The sequence below is a fragment of the Chelonoidis abingdonii genome, chromosome 3 (genome assembly GCF_003597395.2).
Source record: "Chelonoidis abingdonii isolate Lonesome George chromosome 3, CheloAbing_2.0, whole genome shotgun sequence".
Taxonomy (NCBI): Eukaryota; Metazoa; Chordata; order Testudines; family Testudinidae; genus Chelonoidis; species Chelonoidis abingdonii.
This window is the reverse complement of record NC_133771.1, coordinates 114,533,354-114,547,222: the sequence shown is the minus strand read 5'-3', so window position 1 is coordinate 114,547,222 and position 13,869 is coordinate 114,533,354.

Below are 13,869 nucleotides of genomic sequence, written 5' to 3'. Positions count from 1 at the left end.
TAGGGGACAACTCCCACAGCTCCTCCAGGAACTAAAAACAGTGGGTGGTGATTAAGGCAAATTAACCTGGTTCACTCCCCTCCTGGCCCCCTAAGGTGTCACCTTCTGGAGAGGCTCACGTATACTCTCTTGAGACCAACAGACAAAGATAGGATTTTGGATAGCTAGCCTGAGTTTAAACTGGCTCAGGGCCTTCTGTCTGATCCAGCAAACAGAAAGGGCCTTATGTCCAAGTGGGGCTTCCAATCCTTGCAGAAGGGTTAGAAGGACTTGACCTACTAGGGCTCATAAGGGTGACCTCTGGTAAGCCATGAGTATGCATATAAGTAAGTTCTTTTATTGTTTTTAAAGTTTTCTCTTGCAATGCTTTCTTCTTATAATTTATAAATGAATGTGCTTGAGTATAAGGGACTGTGTCGTAACTGCGGGCAATTGCTCTGTTCATCGCCTCGGGAGAGAAAGCAAAGTGAAGGTGCTGGCTTACTGGGCAAATCACTGTGTAAGACAGGGAACTATGCAGCCTTGAAAACCCTGGTCAGGAGGGGCAGAGAGGTGGGTCTCTGCCCAAAAGAGGTGATGGCTGAGAGCTAGAAAGCTACAAGTGGTTGCCCTTGGTGGACCACGGAGGGGTAATACAGGTACAGCTGCCCTGAACAGTGGCAGCATTCTCTCTCCCATGGGGAAAAAGGAAGAAATCCAGATAGAAAAAGAAAAGTGTACAAAGAGCAGAAATATTTCTTTCAAACACCAATCTTAAATTCCTCTTACATGTATGGACCGTTACTTAAATTGAGGAAATGAAAAGAAAATGTGATAGTGTTTCATGTGAAATAGCCGACCCCTTATGCTGAAGGAATCTGAAATGAGCCAACCTGAGCTTTGCATTCTACTTTCTCTCCTTCTCTTTTTTTTAAAGAAATTGACATTATTTCACGCCTGTCATGTCTCATTCTAAATAATTTAAGAATTCGTTCACTGCTGCTGCCAATTTTGTTTGGCTCAATGACCAGGCCCCTCAGGACAAGGTGTTTATATGTTAAAAAAATGTTATAACTAAATAAATAATACTTTCAACTGTTCTGGCATTCTCATAGCCGATGCTTGTAGCCAGTGAAACAGAAGTTGGGAGGCACTGGTGAGTTGAGGGGAGGCAGGAAAAAACAGAATTGGAGAATCTGAGTGCTTTCTTTGAAATCTGGAATGCCAAGTAGAAATTCCTTCCTTTTAGACAAATTTAAGGCAATTCAGCTTTTCATTCCAGTTAAACTCATCTGAAAAGAATCATGTTCACTGGACCTATTAAACACCCTCTTCCTCGTACATACACTCATTCATCACTACCTCCAGGCATCAGCCATTCTCTCATGCACTCACATATGCTTGTTCCCTCTCTTTCATTTCTTTATCACACAAACATATGCACTCTCATCCTCTCTCAAGTGGAGGGGAGGGGGCAGAAAGTGGGGGAGAGTAGAGAGTGGGGTCCCATGAGGCAGCATGTGTAAAAGGCACAGGGCAGGGAGTGGGGGAGGGATGGGAAAGGGCAGAGGATTGTGCAGGGATGAGGTGCAGAGTGGGGTTCTGGAGGAGGGGATTCTCATACACTTGGTGTGTGAGGGCCGCAGGAGAAAGAAGACCTGCTGGAAGAAGTAGGGCATGAGGTGGAGTCCAGGTGGCAGGCAGTGGGTAGAGTTCCATAAGAGGAGGAGGAGCTACTGGTTGCTATAGAGGTGGAGCTGCTGGATATCAAGAACATCCAGTTACAATCATAAAGATTTAAAACACAAAAATATCAAGAGTTTTGTAAAAGATAGAAAACCTCATGCATCAGGGCATAAACCAATCTGTAATGCAAAGGATGGGGAGTGGTATTAAGGAGGCGTGCAAGGTAAAAATTTTGCAGACCTCTACCATACAATGTAGATTGATTTATGTCCTGATGCATTAGGTTTTATATCCTTTACCAAGTATTTATGTTTTTTATTTATTTATTTAAATCCTTATGGTTGTAACTGGATATTTTTGTTATTCATACAAAAATTCAATCTTTTTTTAATCCTGATAAGCTCTTGGCCCACAATGATATCTTGTGGCAATGAATTCCATGACTTAATTATGTATTGTGTGGGAAAATACTTCCTTTCGGTAGTTTTAATTTGCTGCCTTTCAATTTCATGGAGCGTTCCCTTGTTCTTATGTTATTGGCCTGTGTGACCAGAAGCTCTCGATTTCCCCTCTCTATTCCATTCATTATTTTATATGCTTTAATCAGATCTTCTCCATAAGGGAAATATCCCAGTTAGAGCTGGTCAAAATATAGAAATAGTTCTGAAGGAAATTTTGAAGCTCTTTCCAATTTGCAGGGTTGAGAATGGACCCATTTTCCTTTTTGGGTACATTAGCATGACATTTTTACTGATATTTTATTGAAATTGTGTTCCAAATCATTACTGAACATTTTCATTTACTGAAAAATTCAGTTAACAAATATTTTCAACAGTGATTTCTGCTGCATCCTTTTTGAGATAAGGTGACAGGAACAATATCTTAGGAGAAGGTGAAGCCTCTAATATTTGCAGTATTTTTTGCATCCTTTTCCTTAAACATCCTAACAACTTGTTTGTTTGGGGATGTTCCTGGGCTGCAGGAGGTGGGTAGGAGGAAATGCTGTGGGGCTGAGTGCTCAGAGCAGCATTGTTTGTAAACTCGTAGTGCTGCCATTGAGCTGTTGCCAGCTCAGCCAAAGAACAGGGGATGGAGGTTCCGTGTAGCAATGGGCCTAACAAGGCCTGTAGCTTAAAGGCACATGCAGTGCAAGGAAGCCCTTTACCAAGGCTTCAGCCAGCCACTTTTCTACATGTGTTACCTGGGAGTTGAGTATACTACCATCCCTCAGGGGAAAGGCGTATAAATTTGAGTATCACTGACCACTGTGATATTTTTCTGGCATACTGTTTAATCCTAGTGACAGAAATACTTGTGCAAAACAGTTATGTGGTGACCCACTGGGAAAATGCATAGGCTCAAATTTTAAATAAGTCACTTAAAATCGTACTTCTTTTAGTGTGTAGGTGCTACAATAAAGGCTGAACGCCTGCTTCCTATTAAAATTAAGCTTAGGTTTCTTGTTGGCATACATCCCTCAATGAAAAGCATCTCACCCAACAGACCAACTACCTATAGCCTTGCAATCAAGACACAATACCAGAGTCACATCAATCATGAAGTTCCACCGTATGAGCCCATGTGGAGAAAAGGCTCTTGTAGGCAAAGAGTTGACAATGAATTTCCATGTGTTTGTCCAACCTCTAAATCAAATTACATTTCTGGAAGAGGTGCACGCCAAGAGACCCCGAGTTATAAACAATACTTGCAAACTGAGATCCAGCAACATCTTATGAGGTGCAATACTGCAAGCTGTGGTTTTCTGATGTTAGCAGCAGCTTTTCAGTTCAGCGCAGCAGCAATCCAATTTAAATGGCCGCCAAGCAAAGCTGAATGCATTAAATGGGTCTCATTAATGTCATATTTAATTTAGTGGTTCAGTGTTGAAGATGTTCATCACTGTCCTTTGCTAAATTCTGAACTTGTGGCCAACAAGCTTTATAAATTATATTTACATCTTAGGCAAGATAAACATTGGACAGTTTACATTTCCAAACTGCTTTGTGGTCTGTTCTCTTATTTTTTTTAAACCTGCTGCAATTGGATGACCAGCTTTCCCTTGGTTACTTGTCTAGAGTGCCCTAGGAAATCTTGATGGGGAGAAAACTGCAACAAGGCAAATAACACTTACTTAAGAGGTGTTTGTTCTCTCGCTGTCTTGCTGCACAGGTCAATCCAGTCTTCTCCCACTTTGTGGGCCTCCTGAGATGACTGGGACTTCCCACTAGCCATAGAGATCTGGCGAGACTTGAGAGAGATCAAGGAGATTTGTTTTAGAAGTCCTGTGAAGGTAATTCTTTCTCTTCTCAGGGACATGTGAAGTACAGATGGAAATTCTCACCTATGGGCACTACACAGCTACTTCACCCTTTCCAGAACTGGCCTTTGGGCCCTTGATTTTGGAGATGCAGAAATGTAAATGAGGATCTTAGCTTTCATCTTCTTAAAAATAAAAAGAAGTAAAATTGCTAGTCCTGTTCCTTTTGAGGACAGCCTACGTGAACCAATTGCTGCATCTGGACACTTTATTTCCTCAGCAGGAAGTGACAGTGGGTTGTGGCAGGGAGAAACCTAAAGTAAATTATGACAATAATCTTTTACTAAGCTTTGAGCCAATCCACATTCCATATGACTATAATATTAGCCAGCAGGATATGTAATATACCAAACAGGAGTATGAGACCCAAAAGGCAAATGTACACTTTGTGCACTATTGAACTTTCCAACATATATCAGAATTGCAAAAAAAAATGGTGCTAAATAATTTCATATTAAAGCCATTCTGAAAATTCAAAATTTAACAGACTAGAAATATTTGGAAGGCAGCAATTCCAAAAGTGGCCTACAAATGACCGTGGACAGCACAGTAGATAGGCTGCAATATGGCAGAAAAAAATTAATATGTGATTTTGAGCTAAACGTGCAAAGGCATCCTCTCCTCATCCTAACACCAAGGAACTGATAACCCTTCTTTATGTGCTGAAGCACAGACCATGCCTAAATAAACGAGTTCAATTTGTTAACTCAGTACCGGAAAGATGTCAATAAATTGGAGATAATTCAACTTGGAGAACAGCAACAGAAATAACTGTTATATAATGGTTTGAGATATGAGAAAGATAATAAGAATTGATCAAATCATGGCTAATTGTGCATGTGGGAAGGAATAAGATATCCATTTGCAAGTATTTGAAGAGTGTGAATATTAAGGAACAAGAGGTGTTGTTTAACATCAGCAGCACAGGAAAATTTAGGGTGAATATCAAGAAACATCCTAATCTCAAAATGTATTAGATTGTAGAAAAATCACCCAAAGGGTACCTCATTGCTTGAGTCATTTAAAACTAGACTAGGCAAAACATGCTTTTGAAAAATCCTACCTGGAATGTGTAATTTGATCTTAGAATCTTTAAAATGAAGTAAGTTGAACATAAAGGGCCATTTTCATTATTAGTGAATTCTTAGGGTTATTCAGGTTTGGAAAATACTAAGGGTCAAATCCTGAAAGATCCTGAGCAGCTGCATTTCTAAGTCTGTCTCGTCACTAAGAAAGGTGTGATTTTGATATGAGGTAAAATCTTTGTGAAGACAAGGCGGTTAGTAATTTTCACACAAGTTAGCAAGTCTAGTGAAAGATTGCCTAGTCTCAGGTATTTGTCTGTTTGTGTTTATCTTCGATGGCTAATACAAATCTCACCTATCAAGGGGTGTCTCTGCAATTCAGATTGCAATGGCTGCACAGTTTGAAAGCTTTGGTTCTAGATAACAGGAGGCTCTGGGGAAAACAGAGGAGATGGTGATAACAATTGACAGACACAATGCTGTTCTGACTGACTAATGAGAGTAAAGCACAGAAATTCTAATAATAATAATAACTCAAGAAGACTAAATGCAATATCAAAGAATCTCTCATGATTGAATTTTGAGTGGTATTTCCAAAGGTGGAGAGACTGGGTAACACAAAGATTTTTTTTTTAAATTGCAATGAATTATGAAAATCTTTTTGTTTCAAGTAATTTTAAAATGACCATGCTGTATACTTACTGGAAACAGTCACAGTAGTACATTAATTTAGCTCCTCTTACAATTCCCAACAGATAAAGTCAGAATGATCATCAGTGGAAAAAATAATAATGCTGAGAAATTTATTGTTAGACTTCAAGGATTACCCCCGTTAAGGTGATTGGGATAGTCCACTCCTCTTTTGAAACTGTTGTTTCAGGTTGTCTGTTTGCAAATTCAAGAGGACAGCATTGCATTAGTTCACATTCAGATGGTTTTCTTCACAATCAGAAGTGCGTATTTTATCCACGGGGCTTGAGAATACTCAGCACCTGAGGGGAAACATTCAGCAACTTACCAGACTGGACTCTTCAACAGTAAGCTCTTTGGGAAAGGCACTATGTCTTTCCATATGTTTAGTAAAGTTCTATGCATATCTATGATGGTGAAGAATATTCAGTGACCAAGTGGAATAATAGCATACAATTTATTCTCTTGTGCAGAAGTGGCTCCTTTTTAGTGGTGGGTAAGTGATATCAATACACTTTTTTTTGTGCAAGTGGATTTGGATCTTTTGGGTCAAAAAGTGCTCTACAAATGTACAAATGAGAAAGGACTGGTTGTGAACACACACCAGAAAGAGTGCAAGTCGAAGTATTCACAAATGTAGCATTAGAGTTTAGCTTCTTTGGAACAAGAAGAAAGCAAAGTGGTCAGAATGTATTTTGCATATGTAGCAGGGTGCCTGCAGGGCCCTCCTGGCTCCTGCCCCCACTGGGCTAAGAAAGTCACACAGAAACCTTTAGGTGCAGTGCCCACCTGGTGCTTTTATTTATAGGCTGTGCTCCTACCACCTTTCCACCATACAAGTAGTCCCCTTCTTGCAGTCCACTGGCAGGAGAAAGGGGGAAAGCTATCTCTGCTTCCCCTCACTGCTCTTTCTCTACTGCAGCTTTCCTCTTTCCAGCTCCCCTCTGGCTTCCTTCCCCTGGGGCTCTTATTAGCCCCAGCCTGATGAGGCAGCAGCAGTTCAAGCTTCCCCAATCAGGGCCAGGTGGTCTACCCAGCTCCAATGCACCTCCCTTAATTGGAGCTGGAGTGACAGAGGGTTGGCTAAACAGTATTCTGCTTAGCACCCTGTCACGGCATATTAGTGTTGTATAATAATATATGTTATATTTTCTCATCCTTTTTAATTCATCCTGTTATAATGGCATGGGTTGCATTAGTTGGTGCCAGTCTAAGTGCAATGCTTTGATAGAACATGACATGGCATAAAATGGATGTTCAACTCCATAACATACTTTTTCAAAGCTCGTGTTTTTAATTTTTCAAATAATTGGCTGTTCACAATGAGATTTTGGTGTCCTATCAACATATCTTTGGTGTCTTATCAGCCTAGTGAACAGAATGCCACAGCAAAACTCAGTATTTTCAGCAATCTCTAGGTATAATGGCAACCACTGCATGAATTAGGTCCTTGTTACAAGAAATAGCTCATATGATTTTGGTTAAGCTCTCACAGTGTGTTGTGTTAATGGAACTATTGATAATGAGAACAGTCTTCTTGCCGATTTGGGTTAATGCCATTGGGTGTGTTATGGTTCTATAGTACACCATGTTCTTAGTGCATTTTGAACAATTTAAAAATTAGATTATGCAAGTAGAACTCATGATTAGTTCTGGTTGGGATAATATTTTTTTTTTGTTGTGGTTTTTCTTTTTTTGGTGGAAAATGTGGTTTCTTCAGTCATCAAATTAATACAATTTTGCCACAAAATGTTTTCAATTTTCTGCTGGGAAAATTGAAACAAAATGGTTAATTTTTGGATTGAGTTGACCTGAATTAAAACCTTTAATTTGGGGTTAATTCACCATCGATCTGCATCTGCCTGAACCATCTTACTACTTCAGGGGAACTGCCTTTGAGGTGCCTCATCCCCTATTTACTCCTATGGACCAGGCCAGATCTCCATGCTACATCATGGTCTCCCTCTGGCTGACCATTGAGGTGCATCGTGGGAACTATAGTCTGGCTGGGAAGCCTGGCCCTTAGGGGAGAAGAGGGGCAAGAGGCATCATGACAGAGCAGGCAGATGCAGTTAAATGTTGAACGAACGTGTAGCACAACATTTTGATTTGGGAATATCACATTTTATTTTGATAGAAAAAGCTGAAATAAAACATTTGGTTATTTCCAAATCAAAATTCTCCTGAACTTTTTGTTTTGTGAAAATTTTTGATATTTCAGCTTTTCAACAGAATGAAAACAATGTCAAAATATCAGAATTTCCCAGAGCACAGAAATTCTGACTTTAGATCAGCTGTGTCATGAGCCTGACTTCCAAGCTGCCTCACTGGCTTGGAGAGAGGACTGTGGAAAGGAGAAAGAGACCTATTTCAGGGAAGTGGTGGAGGAATTTGGGAGCTCTTCAGAGCTTCTTGTTAAAATTCTGCAGCCAAGTTGAAGGCAAAGGCAGAAAAGATTTTCCTGTGTCTGATTTGAGACACCTCCTTTCTACACAGAGTTTGATTACCCTTTCCGGATACAACTCTTGTCTCTGACCTCATAAACTACTTCTGAAGAGCAAACTTTTGCCTTTGGAATACACAAGATTTCATCATATATAAGGTATGCTTCAGAAATTGTTCTTGTAGAGTATAAGCCTAGTCCCCTATGAGGTCTTCAATCTTCCAGCACCAATTACTTCTCGGGGTAAATTATAAACATTTTCAATCAGTGCTGCTTAATATAATTTTGTCTGCCTTTTGTGTAGTGGTGCTGCCTGACTGTCTCCTTGCTTGTTGTCATTATGTTTCAGTGGGAAAAGAAATGAATAGATTCCCCTGCCTCTTTCCCTTCCACTATGCAATCTCAGTGAAGTAGAAGAAAGTGAGACACGAATGAGAGGGCTTAGTCCTCTCTAAGAGATTGTTGTTAAATATGTCACCTTTGGGCAAGTTTTATCAAATAAATAAGTCTTGTAGTGTTCTCTAAAATTCGTTTGCAGTGTTGTTGTATGAGACAGACCAAGTTGGTGGAAAAAATTTTGAACTACACCGGGTTCTTCTCTGCAGAACAGCTTTAAAGGATGAGCCTGGGAACTTAAATTCATAACACTCCTGGACACTAATAGTCATGGACTTAACAGGAACATTGGCTTCATGGCTCATTACAATAATCTGTAACATACACCTACCTGCCAACAGTTAATGGCCCTCTTGAAATCCGTTAGATGTACCAATCCAATCTCTATTGCTCACTCCATCTCAAGTAATATCCTACAACATATGTTAACCCTTATGCTTAACTATCTGTCCCAACTTGTATTTAGCTCAGACACTCTGATTTCTTTCCCCAGATCTGAAGAAAAACTCCAAGTAGTTCAAAAGCTTGTACCTTACACCAAGAGAAGTTGGTCCAGTAAAATATATGACCTTGCTTACCTTGTCTCGCTCTAAAATTTGTCAGACTTTGGATCATTCTAATCTCCTTTAGTAGTTCCTTGTGCCTCAGCCATGAATACTTTATCTCAGGTCTCCTGCATCTCGTCCTGGGCTTGGTTAGCTGTATTGTTCCAGAGGAATGCGCTTGTCTTGAGTAATGGATGAAGAATCAGTCTCTACAGTAGCTATTTCCCGATCTGTTGATGGCTTTGAAGTCAGAAGTGAGCAGCAAGTTGAAGGTGTTGTGCACAGAATTGATTTTCTCTTGGTGGCCTGTCCCACAGGGGAGGCATATCACCACAGTCTGCACCAGCTATCATTGCTGTGTTGTTTCCACCTGTCACTCCAAATATAGTGAATTTATAGCAAAGCCATCTGAAATATCACCAGATCCTTACCCCAAAGGAGGTGAAGACAACATTTCTCACTGTAACCATCTGGGTACCCAGGGTTAGTGAGGGTCCAGTTGGACCCCAAGACTTCATATCACTTTAATGATCTCTAACCTGATGTTTTTCATCAATGGTGTTGTTACTGCAAAGCCAAGTTCCCTCGGAGTATTTCCCACTACATCCTTTGTAGAGTCCTGGATTCCAGGGCCGGAAGATACCATTCCGGTCATCTAGTATGATCTCCTGTATAACAGGCCACAGAACTTCCCTCAAAATAATTCCTAGAATATATCTTTTAAAGAAACATCCAATATTGATTTAAAAATTGTCACAGTGTTAGAGAATCCACCACAACCCTTGGTAAAATTAGTCCAATAATTAATTACCCTGTCAAAAATTTATACATTATTTCCTGTCTGAATTTGTCTAGCTTCAATGTCCAGACATTGGATTGTGTCATATCTTTCTCTGCTAGATTGAGGAGTCCGTTATTAAATATTTGCTTCCCATGTAGATATGTACATAGACTTTACAAGTCACCCCTTAACCTTCTCTTTGTTAAACTAAGTAGATTGAGCTTCTTGAATCTATTACTATAAGGCATGTTTTCTAATCCTTTAATCATTCTCATGGCTCTTCTCTCAACCCTCTCCAATTTATCAATATGCTTCTTGAATTGTGGGCACCGACAGCAGTGTATTACAGCAGCAGTCAGATCATCATCAAACACAGGGGTAAAATAATCTCTCTACACCTACCGTAAATTCCCTTGTTTATGTATCCAAGGATTGGCCACAGTGTCACACTGAGAACTCCACTGTGACTCCCGCTGCCCATTGCAAATCTTTTTTCAGAGTCATTGCTTCCCTGGATAGGGTCCCCCATACTGAAAGTATGGTATACATTTTCTGTTCCTATATGTATACATTTACATTTGCCCACATTAAAACGAACATTGTGTGCTTGAGCCCAGCTTACCAAACGATCCACATCGCTGTGTATCAGTGACCAATCCTCGTCATTATTTACCACTCTCCCAATTTTTGTATCATCTGCAAACTTTATCAGTGATGATTTTATGTTTTCTTCCAGGTATTTCATAAAACCTGGAAGAAAACATACATAAACAAGAACCAATGCTTGAGGGACCTCACTAGAAACACACCAATTTGATGAAGATCCCCCATTTAAAATTACATTTTGTTACCTAACAATTATCCAGCTTTTAATTCATTTAATGGATGCCATGTTAATTTTATATCTTTCTAGTTTTCTGATAAAAATGTCACATGCTACCAAGTCAAATGCCTTGCAGAAATCTAAGCATATTACATCAACACTGTTACCTGCAGGCTCATAAAAAATAAGCTAATTTGATGGGATCCATTTACCATAAACCCATGATGATTGGCATTAATTGTGATGCCTTCCTTTAATTCTTTATTGATCAGGTCCCAGTATCATTCATTTGGTGATTTCTTCCGAGCCTGTAATGTATATTTGTTTAAGGCAAAGGTCTTGGAATCAGGAAACTTGAGTTCCATTTTGATGAGTCTGACACACACTTCCAATTTGGCCTTTTGTTATGCTATACAAAGCACACGGGAAGTTTATAGAGGAGAAGGCAAAAATACTGCATTTATTTAAAATACAACAGTTAGCATATGCTTTTTAGTCACACACACACATACACACCCACACACAGAGTCCTGCCAGTTGACGTTCATAGTTACCAGTCTGTTCTAGCTCTAGTCAATCTAATGGCCAGTTAGATTGAGCTCTCGTTGGTCGCGATCCGATGCTCCTGGAATGTGGCAAGATAAACCCAAAGCCCCATGGCACAGCACCTTGTTCTTATAGTCTTTTTTCTCTGTTGAAGTCCATGGATTTTGCTGTGTCAGTTTGTCACCGGGTTACTTCTGAATTGGTGTATCTTTTGATGTTAACATTCCAATACACCTCCGAAAGGGTCATTCTGGCCTGTTTTAGATTTAATCAATTGTCCTTAGGGGTGCCAGCCTTCACCTCAGGGTTGTCAATCTGCCCTCTCTTCATTATGGATGCACATTGATGATGTCAAGTTAAGTCTCTTCACTCCTTCTTCCTTGACTATTTGGATATAACAATGGCCTTCACACCTTACCTTTTCCTGATGAATGCATTTCTCATTCACATAAACAATCTCTTACACAAACCTTCAAAGGTATACAGACAGCAGTATTGTATATTTAGCAGAATACATTGTAAATCAAGCCTTGCTAAATCTTATAACTAAAAAAAATTCACATTGGGGCTTCAGGCCCTCAACATTCCTCTTATCTCCTTAACATAGACACAATACAAGATCATGTCTCTGACTTACTAAAACCTTAAAACAAAGCCATGCATATTTAACTAGAGTGCCTAATTTGCGATACATATAGGAAACCATAGTAGACATTATAACTTATCCTAAAACAAAACGGGGACCATAATCATTCAGATGGATTGTTCTGGTCTGTCATTCCTTTCTGCTATTCAAAAAGGGTGGCTGACAGGATAAAATCAAATCATAGATTAATTCTCATGAGACATTATAAAATCCTGTTCCTACACTTTGGTAAGTCACTTAACTTCTCTGTGTTTCAGTTTCCTCACCTGTAAAATGGAAATAATACTGCTCACCAATCCTACCTCAGCAAGGAGTTGTGAAGTTAAATACACTGACATTTATAAAGTGTTTAGATATGGTCTGATGGAAGGGGCTGCTAATGTCCAAAGTACTGTATTTTTATTATAAAACTGAAATCACAAGAAAAAGATAAAATATGTTTTAAGTTTTCAAAATTTCATGGCCTGGAAGTGAACCTGTTCAAACCTTATGAAAATCAGACCATTTTTGCCCTCCCAAATGAAGAAGACGACTTCTTGTGCACTTAAATAACCCTCTTTCTTCTGAGGAACTCAAAGTACTTTATAAATATTAATAATATATTAAGCCCCATAGCGGAATAAATCCATGTGGGCACAGTTACAATAGAGGCCCCTGTGGAGCTCATACTACAAACCTTGCTCTTTTAACTCCAGCGTATAACGTTAGGAGCTATCTGCTAGTAGTACTAGAAGTAATAGGTCATTGTATCCCTTATGGTGGCCAAATGCTTGAGACTGACATTATCTCACACTTCACCAGTACATTACAGCATCCCTTAAAGAAAGGCACATAGTATAATAATCATTTAACAAATGAGCAAAGTAGGCACGATGGCCCAGATCTTCAAAGGAGTTTATTTAGACTCTTAATTCCTATCTATTACCTTTGAGGATCTGGGCCATTGCACCTACTTTATCCATTTCTGAATGGTTGTTATATGTGTCTTCATTTCAATGGGAGTAAATACCTTTGAGGATTTGGGCCAATGTGCTGAAATGATTTTTTTTTTCAAAGTTCAACTGGAGTCAGTGGCAGAGCCCAGGATCAAAAAGGCCAGTATCAAAAAGGCCTGACAGATACTTGGTTGTTCTCACCCCTCACTGTCCCTTTCTGTCTCATACACCTTCTTTCGCAGAGCACATTGAAATGAGAGGGGAGAAGATATTGTGGCTAGTCACTTTCTAGCCAAATGGTGATAAAAAAAAAATTCCGTACAAGGGCTGGAACTATGTTTAAATTTATTTTATGATTTACATAATTAGTTCCACGGTGCTGAGTCAAGATTTTGTATGGAAGACTATGCTGCTACTCCAGAGATAACCAAACCAATGTATGACACTTCTTTCCCAACCAGACTGGCCATCAGCTGTAGCAATTCAGCAAACCACAAGGCAATGTAATTAAACAATAAGCCACAGAATGACATGCATTAGTAAGCTAGTGGAGCAAGCCTCAGATAGGCTGCAGGGCACAAAGTCTAATAATGCACATCCAGGAATAGCTGATTACTATTAGAACATGTGTGGAAAACATCATTTGTACCTTATTTTTTCTTAATCATACAATAATTTGGAGGAAATTTATATGGATAATCAGACTATCCAGAGTTATAACAGTAAAAATTAAATATTTGATCCTGTAAGGTGCTAAGCACCCTGGCACTGATCCAGCAAAGCACTTAAGTATGATTAGAAGTTAATGCATGCATGTAACATTATCAAAAAAATCTACCCCACCCCTGTCCAATCTGCTTTGAGTAATCAGTGTCCAAAGCCAGTCTCCCACTTTTAACATGAAAAACCTCTTTAATGGGACACCTATGCATTATCAAAATAAACCCAACTTCCAGAAAGTTTCTACTTGTTAGTCTCAATGGCCTAAACCTACTCAAAATGGGAATAATTATGTATAGTGAAATGCAGCTCTTTTAGAGATAATTATGGTATATCA